The 20,074-nt window shown below is 35.2% G+C and overlaps 1 pseudogene; it reads left to right on the top strand.

Annotated features, from left to right (window-relative positions):
- The first annotated feature begins 18,799 nt into the window (after positions 1 to 18,799).
- Positions 18,800 to 19,547, top strand: LOC125091436 (actin-related protein 2/3 complex subunit 2-like; annotated as a pseudogene).
- The last annotated feature ends 527 nt before the right edge of the window (positions 19,548 to 20,074 follow it).

Here is a 20,074-nt window from a genome sequence, read left to right as displayed (position 1 = left end):
TGCAGATGCTTACATTAGTATGCTATCGTTATTTACTTGAATAGTGAGTTGCTACAGGGATATAAACTGGTACAAATACCTTCTGCTCCAAGGATCATACTATATATAGTCTTTGCACTTTGTTTTAAGCAAATATAGAACGGCTTGTTCTTAATAATATTTGCATAATGTTTTGTACTATAGAGATGCTATAAAAGTGGTCAATAATACCTCTTTTTTAAAAAAGATTATTTATTTATTTATTTGACAGAGAGAGATCACAAGTAGTCAGAGAGGCAGGCAGAGAGAGAGGAAGGGAAGCAGGCTCCCTGCTGAGCAGAGAGCCCGATGTGGGGCTTGATCCCAGGACCCCGGGATCATGACCTGAGCCGAAGGCAGAGGCTTAACCCACTGAGCCACCCAGGCGCCCAATAATACCTCTTTTGATGGACATTTTTTCAGGCCTCCAGCCCCCCTAAAAATTTTACCTTAAAACAAAGCTGAAATAAAATTTCTTGAGCACATACACTTTCAGAAAAACATTTGTATTGCTTTAAGAGTGATTCACAGAGGAAGGTTTAATGGATCATAGGGTATATGCATATTTAATTGTCATTGACACTGCCAGAACAATTTTTAACAAAAGAATACTCTATATTTTGTATTTGTATCTATAGTATAATTGTTCACATTCTAGTTTTATTTATTATAGTTTTTAAATAATGAGTAGAAAATAATAACTCCTTTAATTTGAAAAACCCTATAATAGTTAAATCTGTATATTTTTTCTTTTTCCAGCTATGTTGGAGTAAAATTGTATATCTTAAAGGTGTACTGCAATAATGTTGGTATAAAAGTACATCGCAAAATGATTAACATAATCAAGCCAATTAACATGACCATTATTTCATATAATTACCATATTCTTTTGTGTGTGTGTGTGTGTATCTGTTGGGAACACTTAAGATCTACTCAATAAATTTTACTTACACGATACAGTATTGTTAACTGCATATAAGATCTCCAGGTCTATGGAGTTACCATGCTGCACATTAGATTTCCAAAATCGTAACTTTGTACTCTTTGATCAACATCTCCCTATTTCCCCTTTCCCCACATCTGGCAGCCTCCATTCTATTATATGATTTATGTGAATTTTGAATGTTTAAAGTTCCACATAAGTGAGATGATGCAGTATTTTTGTTTCTGCATTTAGCTTAATATCCTCCAAATTTATCCATGTTATCACAAATGAGGTTTCACTTTTTAAATGCTGAATAATATTCCTTTCTCTCTGTATGTAAGTAATCCTACTTTTTAAATTTTTTAATGTATTTATACATTGATGAACATTGCATTTGTTTCCATATCTTGCCTATTGTCAATAATATTGCAAGGAGCATAGGATGTTTGTTCAAGGCAGGTATATATTCTGTTCTCATTTCTTTTAGATATATACCCAGAAGTGGGATTCCTGGACCAGGTAGTATTTCTATGCTTAATTTTTGAGAAATCTCTGTAATGTTTTCTATAGTAGCTGTGCCAACTTGCATTCTCACTGGCAGTATATAAGAGTTCCTCTTTCCCACATCCTTGCCAAAACTTTAAATTAGTTGTCTTTTTGATGATTGTCATTCTTACCTGTGTGATGTGATATCTCATTGTGGTTTCATTTAGATTTTTCTGATGATTAGTGATGTGACCAGCTTTTCATGTACTTGATGGCCACTTATATGTCTTCTTTGGAAAAATGTCTAAGGTCCTCTGCTCTACTTATTTTTTTTTTCCTGTTGAGTTTTAGGTATTGTTTATATATTTTGGATATTAAACACTTATCAGATATAAATTTACAAATATTTTCTCTCATTTCATAGGTTCCCTTTTCATTTTGTTGATTATTTTGTTGTGCAAAAGCTTTTTAGTTTGATTTAATTAATTTAATTAATTAATTAATTTTTGCTTTTGATGCTTGTGGTTTTTGTGTCATATCTTTGCTAAGATTTGTCAAAATCTTTACTAAGACCAATGTCAAGAAATTTTTTCCTGTTTCCTTCAAGGAATTTTACTATTTCAGGTTTTATCTGTAAGTCCTTAGTCCATTTCAGGTTTATTTTTTGAGTAGTTTAATCTAAGGGTCCAACTTTATTTTTCTGCATATGGTTATGCAGTTTTCCTAGCATCATTTACTGAAGAGACTATCCTTTCCCTATTGAATGTTCCTAGCTCCCTTGTCAAATGTTAGTTAGCCATATGTTTAAGAGTTTCTTTGTAGTCACTAATCTCTGTTCTATTATTCTATGTGTCTATTTCTAGATCAGTACCATACTATTTTTTAAAAGAAATTTTCTTTATTTATTTTTTCTTCAAATTTTTATTTAAATTCCAGTTAGTTAACATACAGTGCAATATTGGTTTCAGGAGTAGAATTCAGTGATTCATTACTTACATACAACACCCAGTGCTCATTATAACAAATGCCCTCATTAAAACTCATCACCCAAGGGCACTTGGGTGGCTAAGTTGGTTAGGCACCGGCCTTTGGCTCAGGTCATGATCCCTGAGTTCTGGGACAGACTCTTGCATTGGGTTCCCTGCTCTGCGAGGAGCCTGCTTCTCCCTCTACCTCTGCCTCTCTCTCTCTCTGTCTCTGGTAAATAAATAAATAAATAAATAAACCTTAAAAGAAAAAAAATGAAACCCATCACCCATCTACCTTATCCTCCATCCATCTCCCTCCATTAGTCCTCAGTTTGTTTTCTATCAAGTATCTTATGATTTATTTCCTTCTCTCTCTTTTTTCAACCTTCCCATATATTCATCTATTTTGTTTTAAATTCTACATATGAGTGAAATCATATGGTAGTATTTGCCTTTCTTTGACTTATTTTGCTTAATGTAATACACTCTAGCTCTATCCACTTCACTACAAATGGCATAATTTCATTCTTTTTGATGGCTGAGTAATATTCCATTGTGTATATATACCACATCTTCTTTATCCATTCATCAGTTGATAGACATCTGGATCTTACCATATTTTGGCTATAGTTGATAATGCTGCTATAAATAGGGGGTGCATGTATCCCTTTGAATCTTTATTTAGGTATCTGTTGGGTAAATATGTAGTAGTGAAATAACCAGACCATACGGTAATTCTGTTTTTAACTTTTGAGGAACCTCTATACTCTTTACCAGAGTGATGGCATCAGTTTGCATTCCCACCAACAGTGCAAGAGGGTTCATCTTTCTCCACAACCTTGCCAGCACCTGTTGTTTCTTGTGTTGTTAATTTTAGCCATTCTTACAGGTGTGAAATGGTATCTCATCATGGTTTTGATTTGTATTTCACTGATAATGAGTGGTGTTGAACATCTTTCCATGTGTCTATTAGCCATCTGGATATCTTCTTTGGAAAGATGTCTATTCATGTTTTTGGCCCATTTCTTTTTTTTTTTAAGATTTTATTTATTTATTTGAGAGAGAACATCAGAGAGAGAGATGGAGAGAGAAAATGAGCAGGGGGGAGGGGCAGAAGAAGAGTGAGAAACAGACTCTCCACTGAGCTGGGAGCCTGATGTGGGACTTGATCCCAGGACCCTGGTATCATGACCTGAGCTGAAGGCAGATGCTTAACTGAATGAGCCACCCAGGTTCCTCTTCTGCCCATTTATCTTAACTGGATTATTTGTTTTGGGGGGTATTGAGTTTGATAAGTTCTTTATAGATTTTGAATACTAACCCTTTATCAGATATGTCAATTGCAGGTATCTTCTTCCATTTACTAGGCTGACTTTTATTTATTTATTTATTTATTTTTTAAAAGATTTTATTTATTTATTTGGCAGAGAGAGATCACAAGTAGACAGAGAGGCAGGCAGAGAGAGAGAGAGAGAGGGAAGCAGGCTCCCTGCCGAGCAGAGAGCCCGATGCGGGCCTCGATCCCAGGACCCTGAGATCATGACCTGAGCCGAAGGCAGCGGCTTAACCCACTGAGCCACTCAGGCGCCCCACTAGGCTGACTTTTAGTTTTTAGTTTTGTTGATTGTTTCCTTTGCTATGCAGAAGCATTTTATCTTAAGGAAATCACAGTAGTTCATTTGGCTTTTGTTTCCCTTGCCTCCAGTGATGTGTATAGTAAGTTGCTACCACCGTGGTCAAAGGTTGCTGCCTGTGTTCTCTTCTAGAATTCTGATGGTTTCCTATCTCACATTTAGGTCCTTATTTTGGTGTATGGTATGAGAAAGTGTTCTAGTTTCATTCTTCTGCATGTTGGTTTCCAGTTTCCTCAACACCATTGGTTGAAGAGACTGTCTTTTTTCCATTTGATATTCTTTCCCACTTTGTCGAAGATTAGTTGACTAAAGTTGTGGGTCCATTTTTGGGTTTTATATTCTGTTCCATTGATCTGTGATTGTTTTTGTGCCAATACCATACTGTCTTTTTGACTATAGCTTTGTAAGAAAGCTTGAAATCTGAAATTGTGATGCCTACAGCTTTGCTTTTCTTTTTTAGGGTTGCTTTGGCTATTTGAGCTCTTTTGTAGTTACATACAAATTTCAGGATTTTTCATTCTGTCTCTGTGAAAAATGCTGGTGGTATTTTGATGGGATTGCATTAAATGTGTAGATTGTTTTGGGCAGTATAGACATTTTATCCATGTTTGTCTTTCTAATCCATGAGCATGGAATGTTTTTCCATCTCTTTGTGTCCTGTTCAATTTCTTTCATAAGTAAAATTTTTCTACCAAACTTACCTCTTTGGTTAGGTTTATTCCTAGGTATCTTATGGTTTTTGGTGTAATTGTAAATGGGATCAATTCCTTGATTTCTTTTTCTGCTGCTTCATTATTGGCATATAAAAGTATAACAGATTTCTATACATTGATTTTATATCATGTGACTGAATTTATGTATCAGTTCTAGCAATTTTTTGGTGGGGTCTTTTGGGTGTTCTATGCAGAGTATCATGTCATCTGCAAATAGTGAAGGTTTGACTTCTTCCATATTGATTTAGATGCCTTTTATTTCTTTTTGTTGTCTGATTGCTAAGGCTAAGACTTCCAGTACTATGTTCAATAACAATGGACATTCATATCTTGTTCCTGACCTCTGAGGAAAAGTTCCCAGTTTTTCCCCATTGGGGATATTAACTGTGGGTGTTTCATATATGGCCTTTCTGTTGTTGAGCTGTGTTCCATCTATACCTACTTTCTTGAGGGTTTTTATTTTTTATCATGAATGGATGCTGTATTTTGTGAAATGCATTTTCTGCATCTCTTGAGAGGATCATATGATTCTTATCCTTTCTTTTATTAATTTGGTGTAGCACATTGATTGACTTGTAAATATTGAAACACCCCTGCAGTCCAGATTTAAATCCCACTTGTTAAAAGAAGCTAGATCCAAGAAATTAAAAAAAAAAAGAAAATAAGAAAATAAATACTAAAAAATAAATAAATAATAAAAATAATCTAAAAATACATATAATAAAAAGGAAGCTAGATCTTAGGTATGTTTTGGTTTGTTTGTTAAAGGAAGATAGATCCAACAAATTATATTACATTATATTATATTATAGTATAGTATAGTATTATATTATATTAAAAATAGAAGTGAAAATAAAAAGCAAGGTGGATCCTATTTCTCCTAGAACTGAGAATCTGCAGCCCTCTATTATGCTTGGTGCATGCAAGGGGTTTGTGCTGATCTTCTGGGTCTGTGACCTGTTGCACTGATTCTCAGGCCCACTTTCCTTAGTGGAGATGCCCCTGCAGGGTGCAAGGGGTCGTGGCTTGGTGTAAGTGGCATCAGTTTCCACTTGGTGGCATTGTTTAGCTCACATTAGTTTGTCAGTGCTGATGGACAGAGCAAAAATTGCTTCACCCCTCTTCTTTCCTCCCTGAGGGGAGAGTTCCTGCAAGGGACTCTTCAGGAAGCCCTCAAAGGAGAGCAAACAGTCACCCCTTTTGAGTCCCCAGCTTCTTTCAGATCCCTGCATTCACCTTTATTGTGTCCGAGCTGCCCAGTTGCAAAGGAGCACAGTACTCTGGTGTTTTATCTCAGGCCCGCAGTTGGGTTTCAAAAATCCCAATTTTTAGGGACTTCCATGGTTGGGTCCTTGCTGATGGGTCTCACTGCACTTTCCCTGTTTGCTGGTTTGTCCCCCAAAAGAGTTCACACAACCATGCAACTGTTCAGAGTCTGTGATAAAGCACAGGAGAAAGCTGGCACCCAGGCTCACTGTCCCCAGTCAGCTTCCCTGTTCTTAAGGAACAGTATAGGATGGTGGTACCCCTAGTCTTCTGTTGTGTCCCCTCTCCCAAATGCACTCCAAGCCAGGGAACTGTTTTTCTCCACGAGACCCAGGTTTATCCTCAGACCAAGATGGCTACTCCCAGGACTCTACCCTCTTTCCCCACAGGAACAATGTTAATCCTGCTGGGCATGGATTTCTAAAACTTCAGAGTTTGCATTCTTCTGCTTGTAGTAACTTCTGGTATTCTCCATACTCTGGGTTCCCTCCCTTCCACAGCACCCACAGTTCTTATCTCCCCAAATCCACTCTCTACAGTTTCTACCTTCCCCAAAGTGGTCGTTTTTATACTTGTAGCCATGCAGTTTTGTTTTCTAAGTCTTCAGTTCAATTTCTTGGGTGTTCAGAATGATTTGATATTTATCTAGATGTTTGAGGGATGAGGTAAACTTAGTGTACCCCTGCTCCTCTGCGATCTTAACTCCTCTGTAGCATACTGTTTTGATTAGTATAGATTTGTAAGATAGTTTGACATGTATAATACCTCTAGTTCTGTTCTTCCTTTTCAGCATTGCTTTGCTTTGACTTTTGGGGCTCTTTTGTGGTTCCATATGATTATAAGATTTCTTTTTTTCTATTTCTGTAAAGAATGTCATTGGGATTTTGATAAGAATTGCATTGAATATGTTGATCTCTTGGATACTATTACTATTGGCATTTTAAACAACATTAACTCTTCCAATCCATGAACATAGTATGTCTTTCCATTTGTCTGTACCTTCTTTAATATTCTACATGAATTTTCTATAATTTTTGGTATACAACTCTTTCACCTATTGGAGTAAGTTTACCCCTATGTATTTGATTGTTGTTGCTTTTGTAAATGGAATTGTTTTTTAGTTTGCTTTTTGGATATTTCATTGTGTATATAAATAAATACCACTGATTTTTTTTTTATTTTTATTTTTTTTTAAAGATTTTATTTATTTATTTGACAGAGAGAGATCACAAGTAGACGGGGAGGCAGGCAGAGAGAGAGAGAGAGAGGGAAGCAGGCTCCCCGCTGAGCAGAGAGCCCGATGCGGGCCTCGATCCCAGGACCCTGAGATCATGACCTGAGCCGAAGGCAGCGGCTTAACCCACTGAGCCACCCAGGCGCCCAATACCACTGATTTTTATGTTGATTATATATCCTGAAAATTTACTAATTTCATTTATTAGTTATAACAGTTCTTGTTGTTGTTGTTGAGTCTTGAGGGTTTTCTGCATATGTGGTTGTATTATCTGCAAGCAGAGGTAATTTTACTTCTTTTTCTCTGAATCAAATGCCTTTTACTTCATTTTCTCATCTGATTGGTTAGCTAGAGCTTCTAGTACTATGTTGTGTAAAATTGGTTAGAATGACATCTTTACATTGTGCCAAATCTTAGAGGAAAAGTTTTCAGGTTTTCCCCAATGATTATGATGTTACCTCTGGGATTTCCTATATGGCCTCCATTAAGTTGAAGTAAGTTTCTTTGATACCTACTTTATTGACAGTTTTTGTCATGAATCGATTTGGAATTTTTTCAAATGTTTTTTCTGCATCTATTATGATGACTGTGTAATTTTATCCTTCATTTTGTTAATGTAATCTGTTATAGATATTTATTTGTATATGTTGAGTCATACTTGTATGCCAGGGAGAAATCATACTTGGTCATGGTGCATAATCCTTTTAATGTGCATTTGAGTTTGGTTTGAACATAATTAATTGAGGATATTTGCATGTATGTTCATCTGAATTATTGGTCTGTGGTGTTTTTGTGGTGCCTTTGTCTGGCTTTACTATCATTGAGTTTCTGGCCTCTGTAAATGAATTTGAGAGGCTTCCCTCTTCTGTTTTTTGGGAAAGGTTAAGAATATTTAGGGGTACCCAGCCAGCTCAGTCAGTAGAGCATGTAGCTGGTGATCTTAGGGCTGTAAGTTCAAACCCTACATTGTGTATAGAGATTACTTTAAAAATAAAATATTTTAAAAACCAAAAGAATAGTTAGAATTCAGTAAAATTTACCTTGATGTCCTCTGGTTTATTGTTAGGTTTTTTTATTATGGACTCAATGTCCTTATGTGTTATGGTCTGTTCAGGCTTTCTGTTTTTTTCTTTATTCAATTGTGTTAAGTTGTATGTTACAGGAATTTATTAATCTTTTCTAGGTTATCAAATATGTTGATAAATAATTGTTTATAATAGTTCCTTATGATAAATTTTAATTCTGAGGCAACCATTGGAATGTCTCCTTTTTTACTTCTGATATTTTATGTAGGTCTTCTCTCTTCTTTTCTTCTGTTTATTTCTGGCACAGGGCAAATCATGGCAGAGGTGACTTCTTTTGGCACTGAGTTGTTACTAGCATGGGGCATAGAAGAATGTGGGTGAAATTTTCCTACCCTTTCCATAAATGTGAGTATGGGATTCTTGCATTATCTTCTATAGAACTTAATTCACTATTTCTTAGCTTTCAATGTTGCCAATTAAATTTTGGGTTTACATTGATACCTGAAATTCCCTTACTGAAATATATGCTAGTTTTTCCTATTCATATGTTGAATTCATTTTCCTAACAGTGAGAAAACTGACTTTCATTATTTATTCATTTATTTAAGCAAAAAATACACATAGGTAATTTCAGATTGCCTGAATCTGAAATACTGCAAAAAAATCAGTTTAGTTAGAATTCAATATTTTCATACACATTTAATAGATAAACTTAATATTTAGTGAAATATGTAAATTCTTAAAGTACATTTTGATAAAGTTGATATGTGCTCTGGAATGTTTCTTCATATCCCTTTCCAGTAAATCTCCTCCAGAGGAACTCACTGTTCTTACTTTTTAAAATCATGAATTAATTTTTGGCAATCTATAATTTTCTATAAAAAAACTATATCATATGTACTCTTTGTGTCTATTTTCCTCAGTATACTAACAGTGAGATTTATCCCCATTTATGCATCAACATTTTTTCCATTTTTCCAATACTATTGAGTTTCCAGCTCAATAGTATTCCATGGCATGAATATTACAATTTGTTTTTGCATTTCCCCATTTACGGACATTTGGGTTGTATGTCATTTTAAACTATTTTGAATGAAGGGTTTATGAATATTCCTGTACATTTCTTTTTAGGGATATATTTTTACATATCTCTTAAGTAAGTTTTTATCCTGTATAAAATGTATAATCCTGATAGAATTAGGATGAGAACTGTTTTGAAACACTCTGCTCTATTCTGATCCACTGATCTATTTATCTCTTTGTGTCACTATCATACTATCTTGATTAGTGTAGTTAGAGAGTAACCTTGAATTGAAAGGGGCCTCAAAATGTGTACTTACTTTCAAGATTGTTTTGTCTATTATAGGACTTCTGCATTTCTACATATAATTTAAAGTCAGGTTTTAGTGTACATGTTTCAGACATATCTTGATTTTTACTCTTAAATAATTTATAGTATTTAAAATAATATTTCATTTCATATTATTTGCTTATACTATACAGAAATAGAATGTATGTTATTGCTTTGACCTTATATTTTATAATCTTGGTACATTAACTTACAGCAGTGACTTTTAGAGTTGTTTAAGCAGTTCTTACATAGAGAGTCATGTCCTCTGCTGTTAAAGAACAGTTTTATTTGATCCTTTCCAGTATTTATATGTTTTGTTTTGATTGTCTTTTTACTGTGACTAAGATATCCAGTACAGTGCTCAGTAGACATGGGTAGAGTGGGTTTATCATTGTCATTTTCTGGATCTTCCAAGGACCACATTCAATATTTCATTATTATTATGTTTGCTGTAGGTTTTCTACTGATACTTCTTTCAGATTAAATAACTTCTATTTTATTTTTAGTTTGCTAAGAGCTTCTATCATGGATACTATTGAATTTTGTTGAATGATTTTCCTACACATATTGAGATAACCATATATTTTTATCCTTCATTCTGTTAATGTAGTAAATTGCATGGATAGACTTTCAAATGTGAAACCAACCTTGAATTCCTGAAATGAAATTTACATAGAAATTGTGTGTAGTCCTTTTGATAGGTTGCTAGATTTAATTTGTCAATGCTTTGTTAAGTATTTTTTGTCTTAGTTCATAAGGACATTTGTTTGTAGTTCTCTATTCTTGTAATGTATTTTTCTTATTTTAATCATTATGAATATGTCATCCTCATAAAATAATTTGGGAAGTGTTCTTTCTCCTGTCTTCTAAAGTAATTTTTTAGTTTTGGACTTATTACATGTTAGACACAGTTCATATGAAATCATCTGGGTCTGTTGTTTCCTTTTATGAAGATTTTTTAATTGGTTTAATTATTTTAATATGTAAAGGTTATTCAATTTTTTATTTCCACTTTAGTAAGTTTGGTAGTTGGTGTCTTTAAAGACTTTGTCCAATTTATCTAAATATTTGAAATTATTGGCATAAAATTATTAATGCTCATTCATAATTTTAAAATCTAGGTGATTTGCAGAAATAGTGCCCTTTTCCCTTGATACTGTAAATTTGTGTCTTCATTATGCTATTCTCTGCCTTTCTAAAGTGCATTAATTTTATTGATGTTTTAAAAGAACTAACTGCCTTAATTGATTGTCCCTTTTGTTTGTCCATTTTCTATGTTATTGATTTCTGCTTTTTTTTTTTAATGTTCTTTACTTTGAATGCAGTTTGTTCTTCTTATAGTTTTTAAGGTAGAAGCTTAGGTAATTGATTTGAGGTAATTGTTCTTTTCTAATATAATCATTTAAGGCATAACTTTCCATCTAAACACATACTCCTCTAGTGTCACTCGTGGGTTACTTAGAAGTATGTTTTTTAATTTCCAAATAATTGTGGAAATTCTAGGTATCTTTCTTGGTACTGGTTTCTTGTTTAATTTCCTTGAGTTAGAGAAGATAGCCTGTGAGATTATAAAATTTGAAATTGATTGAGACATGTTTTATGGCCCAGTATATGATCTATGATGGTGAATATGTCATGTTCATTTGAAAAGAAATTTTAATAATCAATTATGGGATTAATATTTAAGTAATGTAAGCTAGGTAAATACATAGTGTTACTATCAATGACTGGGAGAGGAGTGCTATAATTTTGAGTTATGATGACAGATTTTATCTATTTTTGGTTTACTTTTGTTAGTTTTTTTCTTTATGTGTTATTGGGCACATTGAAAGTTATGATGGTTTTTTGTTTCTTTGTGATGTGTCAGCTTTTATCATTGGCAAATAACTCTGAGGTATTGCTCCTCCCTTGAAGTCTTTTTTATCTATTAGTATAAACTCCTAACTTTCTTAGCTTTGACTTTCACATCAATGGACTGCTTTCGTTTTTTTTTTTTTTCCTCATTTCTTATATTTAAAGTAAATTTCTTGTATGCAACATATATTAGTCTTTGTTATCCAACCAGGCAATATCTGCCTTTGAAATAGAATGTTAAAACTTTGGGCATTTAATCTAATAATCTGTATGGTTGCATTAAGGCTACTTTCCTATATGTAATTTGCTTTTCTTGTCTTTCTTGTCAATATTTACTTTGGATTTAAAATATTTTTCAGTATTTCATTTTAATTCCTCTGTTGGGCCTTAAGACATACATCTTTGCCTTCAGTTTAGGTTGCTGCTTAAAAAATTAAAATATACATTCTTAACTTACTATGGTATACTTAAAATTAATATTATTTCTCTTCATGGTAAGATAGAAAAGACTTGTAGTATTATAATTACATTTCTTTTGTTTTAAACTACAAAATACAGTGGGTTTTTTTTATATTATATAATCAATTATGAACTGCTGTTTCTGTTTCTGCTTGGGATAGAGATTGTTGGAAGAGAATTTTGTCTGTATTTCCATAGTGAAAAAATGCCAAATTATCTGCAAAATCATAACTCTTCTTGAAACCACCAGAGAGCTACACTCACAAGGCTAATGAGAATTTGAGAAATTTTATTTCCAAAAAATGACACGACTCTGTGAGAGAGATAAGCGACATCAATTCTTTCTTGGGAGGAAGAGGAAGGTACCATAGAAGCACTAAAACGTGACACAAGTAAAATTTTGACAAATTGCATAATGGTTGAATGCGGGCTAATACATCAGTTTAGAACAATCTAGCACTTCCCACACAAGAGTAATGTTGATTTACTTTGTGTCTTTCACATGGTTTCCACTGGTTACATACAAGAAAGATTAGGAGGCAGGGCAGAAGACAAGATTGAGAGTGATTGTTGCAGGCATATTGGCTCCATTGTCAGACTAGTATTATGTCCCATACCCTTACTTGTCTCCTTCTCTTATATGAAGAAATTGCCTTTGGCCACTGGGGAAAGAGAAGCAAACTGCCTCACCCCCAATACTTAGGCAAAGATCCAATTCTTTCAGAATGAAGGGTAGAAGCAAAACCATTCTGACACAGGGTTCAGGCAAAACCCTTCATTTTGGGGAAAGGGTACAGGAAAATTCCTTTTGCTCCTGGTGGAGAGGCAACAGCAAAAGTCATTTGCCAATGGGGAAGGGGCATGAAAGCCTCTCTACAAAATAACACCCCCAAATTCAAAGCAGAATTTGCTGACATATGTTGAAAGGGGTAGGAAAGGTAAAACTTATCCACATGGACAAAGTGTGCAGATCCTGCTTGTCTAGAGATGAAATGATTACTCAGAGTCCAATAATTTGGAACAAGGAGAGGCACAAAAGGGCTGCACAAGAAATGCAGGTGCTGAGATGAAGCCCCTGAGTTGGGGTGGACTCTTGGTTTTATTACGGAATCATAGAATGTAAAGTATTTGGAAGCAAAGAGGGAAAAACAACTCAAGAAAGCAATCATGTAAGGGACAGCAGGGAGCTGTGTAAGATTATTGGCATGGATACTAGGGAGACATGGAATGGGAGAACTGACCACAGTAGGCCCAGCTATCTTGTCCACCATCATTGCTGTTTTCAGTATGTACTGTTTTCAGCACGGACCAATGACAGAAATAATTGGCTTTTGCCACATGCATAGAGCTGTTGGCATTTATGCATGTTTCTGTTCTTATTGTCTCTTTTACTGGCTGAAGTCTTGCTCTCCCACATATATACAATATTTAAAAATATTAAATGTTGAAATGTATTTGTAAATATCTAAATGTATATCTTACACACACACCATATATTTATGTATCTCTATATACTTTCAACCAAGTTTCTAGAAGTCCTATTTATTTCTTTGTGAGATATGTCTGGTCATTCTTGATAATAAGTTGTTCCCTTCCTATCCTTGTGACCCCAATCTTTATTTTTTAAAAATTTGTTGCATATCCTGCATTTAAATCTGTTGTTTTCAGTTTCTTCTGATTGTCTGTTATAGTTGTTGACCTCCTTATGGTTTTGTGGATCTTTGATTTTGAAATCTTGTTTACTTGGTCTAAATCTGTTGGGAATTTTTCAGTTGCTGAATTTTGTACATTTTTCTCTGAATAGGATTTGTGTTTACTTCATGTTTTAGGTAGAGATAATTACTTTATTCTTTCTTGAAATTCCTGCATTAATCTATATATGTTCATTTTAGCTTCTCTGCCTTTTAAAACATCGAGGCTTAGTGTCATAATAACAGTTCTTCCATTGGCTTTTCCCATGATGATAACTCTATTCTCCCTTCTCATTATCTGATCACTTCTAGTTCAGATTTATTTTGTGATTTTTACCTTTTTTGAAGTGTAGGTAATTATTGGGTTTTTGGAGATCCACCTACATTCTATGTTTTCTATGACATTTTACTAAGTAACTTCTTTCTATTTTTTTAAAGATTTTATCTATTTATTTATTTGTCAGAGAGAGCGCACACAAGCTGGCAGAGTGGCAGGCAGAGTCAGAGAGAGAAGCAGGCTCCCCACTGAGCAAGAAGCCTAATGTGGGACTCGATCCCAGGACCCCGGGAACATGACCTGAGCCGAAGGCAGTGGCTTAACTGACTGAACCACCCAGGTGTCTCAGTAACTTCTTTCTAAAATATAATTGTTTTATAGTAGGATGGTCTTTCAAATGATCTAATCTGCTGTGTTCCTGGTAGCAGAAGTCTCATTTTCATCCCCCCGCCTTTTTTTTAACTTTTGTTGAGTTTTTGCCTAATCTTTGACATCTCTGTGATCCTTGGGGCCAGTGTGCCCTCTGTTTTTAGACCTAAGGCTTAGATTAGAGTAATAAAGCTGTATCAGCAAGGACTAGAAGCTAGAGGCTAGAAAGATCTGCCTAGGTATGGTAGGCTAAGAAGTAGCCTGTCTGAGATATCAAGAAAGAATTATGTTCCTCTGTTTTGTTTCTTAAATTCCACACATTAGTGAAATTGTATGGTATTTGTCTTTCTCTGTCTGACTTATTTTGCTTTGCAGAATACACTCTAGCTCCATCCATGTCATTGCAAGTTGGAAGGTCTCATTCTTCTTGATAGCTGAGTAATATTCCACTGTAACAGGGGAAGGGAGAAAGAGAGACAGAGGAGCAAACCATAAGAGACTCTTAACTATAAAGAACAAACTGAGGGTTGATAGAGGTAGTTGGTTGGGGGATGGGTTAAATGGGTGATGGGAATTAAGGAGGCCACTTGTAATAAGCGCTGGATGTTATAGGTAAATTTTGAATCACAAAATTCTACACCTGAAACTAGTTTTACCATATGTGTTAACTAACTAGAACTTAATAAAAATTGAAATAAAATTTAAAAAAAAAGAAAGAAAAAAAGAATTAGCCCACTCCAGTTACTGTTAGGGCTTTGTCAATAAGAAATTGGTGGTTTGCTTGTCAAGCTAATGGTTAATGAGAAAGAAATTTAAATTCTACTTGCAGTTATAATGGGCAAAAATAATAGCAATCTATTTCCACCAATGTACTATGGAAGCATCGGCAGCCCTGGGGAAAGAACACTGCAGTCTCTAGAAGGACTCATAAAATTAATCCTTTCCAACCTGTGTACTGTTTTGACATGCTGTTCAGAGTACTAAGATAGCGTCTTGATACAAGAGGATATGACTGTGGTGATTACAAGGTAGGAGCCTCATAATAAGCAAAAACAAAACCAAAAATACTAACATAACTACAGTTTTTGCTTTCTCCCTATAAGACTTCAAGCTTCATGAAGACTGGAACCATACTTGTTTTGTTTATTACTATTTTCCCATACATACTTCCATACTTTTGATTCAATGAATAAGTATCAGGGAATGAATAGGTACCATGTAGAATGTGTGGCTAGGAACTCTTTTGAAAATATATCCAAAGTGACAGATAATGTAAAGTTTAAAGTTAGTTGTTATATCAATATCCTTCTAGAAATTTCTTTTTTTAAAGAATATGGCTCCCTTTCTGAAAAAGATGTCTTATTGGAGAATGAGAATAGGACTCACAGTTAAATTTTGAATATTCTTTTTTAATCACCCTTTAATTTAGAGTAATAAACTCTTTGAGCCTCATTTTCCTCATCCATAGAATGGGATAATAGTTTCTGTCCTTTATTGCTACTATATCTATAGTCCTACTGCAGTCAGGAAAGATGAGGAAGAAATTGAACCACCTATATATTGGAAGGATAATTTGTAGGGAAGCATGGCTTAAAGGGGAAATCAATATAAGAAAGCTCTTTCTCAGGACTCCTAGCCCCAGAAGAAAGGTCTAAGTTGGATAGAAGACAAGTGTGAAAATTTGGAGACTAGGTCATGTTTCCTTGGGGTTTAAAAGGGTAAAGTGAGTCATTGTTAATTTTTTTCTTGAGCTACCTAATCTCATCTATTTTATATCTCACTTCATAATCCATACATTGTCTTTATCTTCCCCCTCACCACACAAGAATAAATCTAAGAATGCATTATTTTCATGCAGAGCTTGTTACTTATTGTCACCTGGAAGTGACTTCATTCCAATTCACAGACTTGTGAAAGTCTGAAAAAATATTAAAAAAATAGATTTATGGTCCAACATATTAAATTCACATTTCCACAGAATTTGAAATTGTACAAAATATGTGTTGAGATTTATGTAAATTAGTCTAAGTTTATGAAGTACAATATAATTTTTTATTTGGCACCTCTAATAGGCATAGTATTCTAGTAATGGGCAATATTTAGGAACATTAAATATATGTGATTTTAGTATCTGTTATTCAGTCCTAGTTACTCCTAGTAAGAAATGCAAAGCATGGGTATTTTTCATGATATTTATTTACTTAACAAAACCACATCTTAATTTACTCTGAGTGTCTGAATCTGCAGTTGCTATACCTTGAATTTTGGATCCAAAATTTTAATAGCAAAGGTGGCTCATCTGCATAGACATATAGAGAGACCAGAGGAGAAAATAAAACATGTTGAAGTTATATCATTTTACATTTGAAGAAGTAGAAGTAGCCCACAACTACATCTCCTTCTTAAAGGACAAAATGAATGATAAGAATAGCTCTCTGGGGTTGTTTCCCAATTAACTTACTTATTAAAAATAAAACACAATCAGATAAAATCAGATATTTCCAAAACATAGATGGCAAAGACAGAGAAACTTGTAGAAGTACAGAATAAATAAGTGACATTTATTTCCACCTTCCAACGTACACTGTCAACAAAAGCCAAACAAACATACAGATCGTCCAAGATCTCCTTGCTTCAAATAAAACCGCAGAAAGGCTGGTGTGTTGTAAATAAATGGGTTAGAGACAAAGCTCTTGACTTTGAGGTTCAAAATATCCTTAAAATATTTTCAAAATAAGTATATATACCTAGTAAGAGATAAATTATGTGATAATCTTGCCAAGACCAGACTCTACCAGCCAAGGCAGAGCATTAGAGCTTTCAGGAGACAGGAGAATAATTATGTTGACTTATTACAAGTTTTGATGGTGGAGCAAAGGGGCTCAGCTCTCTGGAAAGCACAATCGGAACTTGGGTTCTGAGTGTATATATTCTTGGCATGGCTTTCAAAAAATAAAACTGGCTGTGGGCGACATATTTAGATGTGATTACATGTACACATCCACTTTGTGTGTGTGTCTATGTAAAAGAAATGGGACAGAGGTAAGGATTGGGGTGGAATGTGTGTAGCAACAGTCACAGCATAGCGAGGTTCAAACTAAGCAGAAATTAGGTTAGAACAATTCATGATTGCTGTCAGGATTCAAAGCTGTTACCTGGGCATAAGTTATAGAGTTGAGTAAGGAACTATGGTTAGAACCAGGCATAAATAGACAGTTGGGGCAGTTTCAGTTCACTTGACTCAGGGATCAGGCAAGAATGCCTATAAACATGTTTATACACACAAAGTTAAGCTCCTTAAAACCAGAACAGAGACAAGGCAGTTCTACAACTTGTGCGTGTCATAGGGTGACTGTGGCAGAGGATTAAGGCTATATGCGAACCTTTGAAAGACACATGGGTATTGCTCCTATCTTCATATTAGAAGACATAGAAGACAATTAATATTGAAAATCATGAATTTTCCTAACATTCTATGTGATAATGGTTCCCATCATACAAAGGATTTTTTCCCTCTTTTCTTTACAAAATTTACCACATTTGAATTATATATAGATTTGTAAAGTGTAGTTAAACAACTTTTCAATAATAATCCTCTGTTTTGAACCTTGATAGATCTTTGTAATTTTCTTGTAATACTTGCATTATGACATCTAATAAAGTTACTAGTTTATCAATTTGGTCTACAAAAACATTGTTATATGAGCTCCATGAGAACAAGAATTTGTTTAGTTATTATAAAGCAAATTACATTTATAAACATACAAATATATATGTTGATAAATTTTCATAAAATTTTAGACAATATTATAAATTTGTAACCACAAACAACTTTATCACCAAGAAAAAGCAACTATTAAAATGGTAATGGGGGACGCCTGGGTGGCTCAGTTGGTTAAGCAGCTGCCTTCAGCTCAGGTCATGATCCCAGCGTCCTGGGATCGAGTCCCACATCGGGCTCCTTGCTTGGCGGGGAGCCTGCTTCTCCCTCTGCCTCTGCCTGCCATTCTGTCTGCCTGTGCTTGCTCTCTCTCCCTCTCTCTCTGACAAATTAAAAAAAAAATGGTAATGGAATTTACTATAGTCTTCTTCAAAGTGTAACTATGCTATTTTATAGCTCTCTTCTTTTATTGGATAATGTATCTTGAACCTGTAGCAATGATGAATGACAAGAAAGTAATGCATTAGTCCTGCATTGCATGTTCACGAGGGGTTGGAGCAGAAATGACACTGTGGGGCTGCACATCTGGGCAGCAAGGGAAAGTGGGTGTAGGAGCAGAATTGGCCAGCTAGAGCCGCGAGCTTGGTGGCGGCCGAGCTTGCTGGTAGCGCTGGTGGTTTGTTAGGTGGGTTCAGGCTGGTGGGGATGAGGGTGGGGGTAGCTGCGGTCTTGATCCTGCATGATCAGGTGAACAACTGCATCATCGGAGAGACACTCGCACTCAAGCTCGCGATGGCAGAGCCCAGTAACAAACCAGAAGCAGTAGAAATCACATTGGCAAATTTTGATGGAGTCCTTTATCATATTTAAAATCCTAATCCTGATGGTCAGTATTTCTTTGAACTTCCACAAGGAATTTCAGGCACATGGTGCTGATGAGTTATTAAAGAGGGTGTATGGGAGTGTCTTGGTAAATCTTGAATGAGGATACAATGTCTTTTTGCCAAATGACCTTGAAAATCTGCCAGCATCCAAGGGTTCCATTGTTTATCGGCTGGCAAGTTGAAATGAAATTGTTTCTGTCTCTGTCTTGGAGAAATTCTTGAATTCCAATAAAAGGGCAAGGAAGGAGGGAACAGGGAAGTTATCTATTATAGGCATGATGAGACCATGTATGGTGAATGTAAAAAGGACAGAGTACAGTAGTCTTCAGCACAATGCTTACGGATGACCATAGTGTGCTCATTAGAAAAGTGTTCATGCTGAAGTTCAAAGAAGGACACAGTGCCAGCACCACAGCCCCTCACATCCTCTTTAGCCACAGGAAACCTCCTCTGGGACTGAAAGACATCAGTGATGCCATGGGCAACAATATTGGCTATGTTCCCTTTGGGCTGTTCCCTTGCCACACCAGTGCCAGTGGAGACAACGCCATCAACCTGATCCACACATTTCAGGACCATCTGCACTACCACATCAAGTGCTCTGAGACCTATGTGCACACACATATTTGGTCAAAAACATCCAACCTTCTCAAAGTGCTGAACAGTGCATGCCCAGATGCTGAGAAAAAAGAAATGAAAATAATCACGGGGAAGACATTTTCATCCCACTAACTCTTGGGAACAGTAATAGGAGGCAGCTGGTACCTGAAGGCTGCAATACTTGCTGCTGGATAATCTTAGCTTTTCATGTTGCACCTCTTCGGGTTCTTATGGGATTCTCTGTTTTGGTTCCATTTTGTACCCATTTGGAAAATAATTTGCAGAAACAAGCAAGAATTTCATTGTTCTCAAGAATTAAAAAGGAAATTTCACTTGATCAACTTCATTCCTTTTCTTTACTTTTCCTCCCTCCTTTCCCCTCCCTTCCCCCCTTTTTTCCAAGTTGTTTCGCTTGGCAATATGTTACTACTGATGAGTTGCTGGATAATGTAGTTTTAACTGGTTTTCTCCTAAGTACTTGAGTTTGACTCCTATATCTAAGGAAATTTGGTTGAGGTCATTAGTAAAGAGGATCTTTCCATCTTAAAAAGAAGTAATGAGTTAAGACAAAATCTTTAATGAAATTTATATGCACGTGAATACATAAAATGACATATAGACATATATCATCTCTATACTTAAATTTCATACACATGTAC

Source organism: Lutra lutra, chromosome X (genome assembly GCF_902655055.1).
Source record: "Lutra lutra chromosome X, mLutLut1.2, whole genome shotgun sequence".
Taxonomy (NCBI): Eukaryota; Metazoa; Chordata; class Mammalia; order Carnivora; family Mustelidae; genus Lutra; species Lutra lutra.
This window is presented reverse-complemented; position numbering and strand designations above follow the sequence as displayed.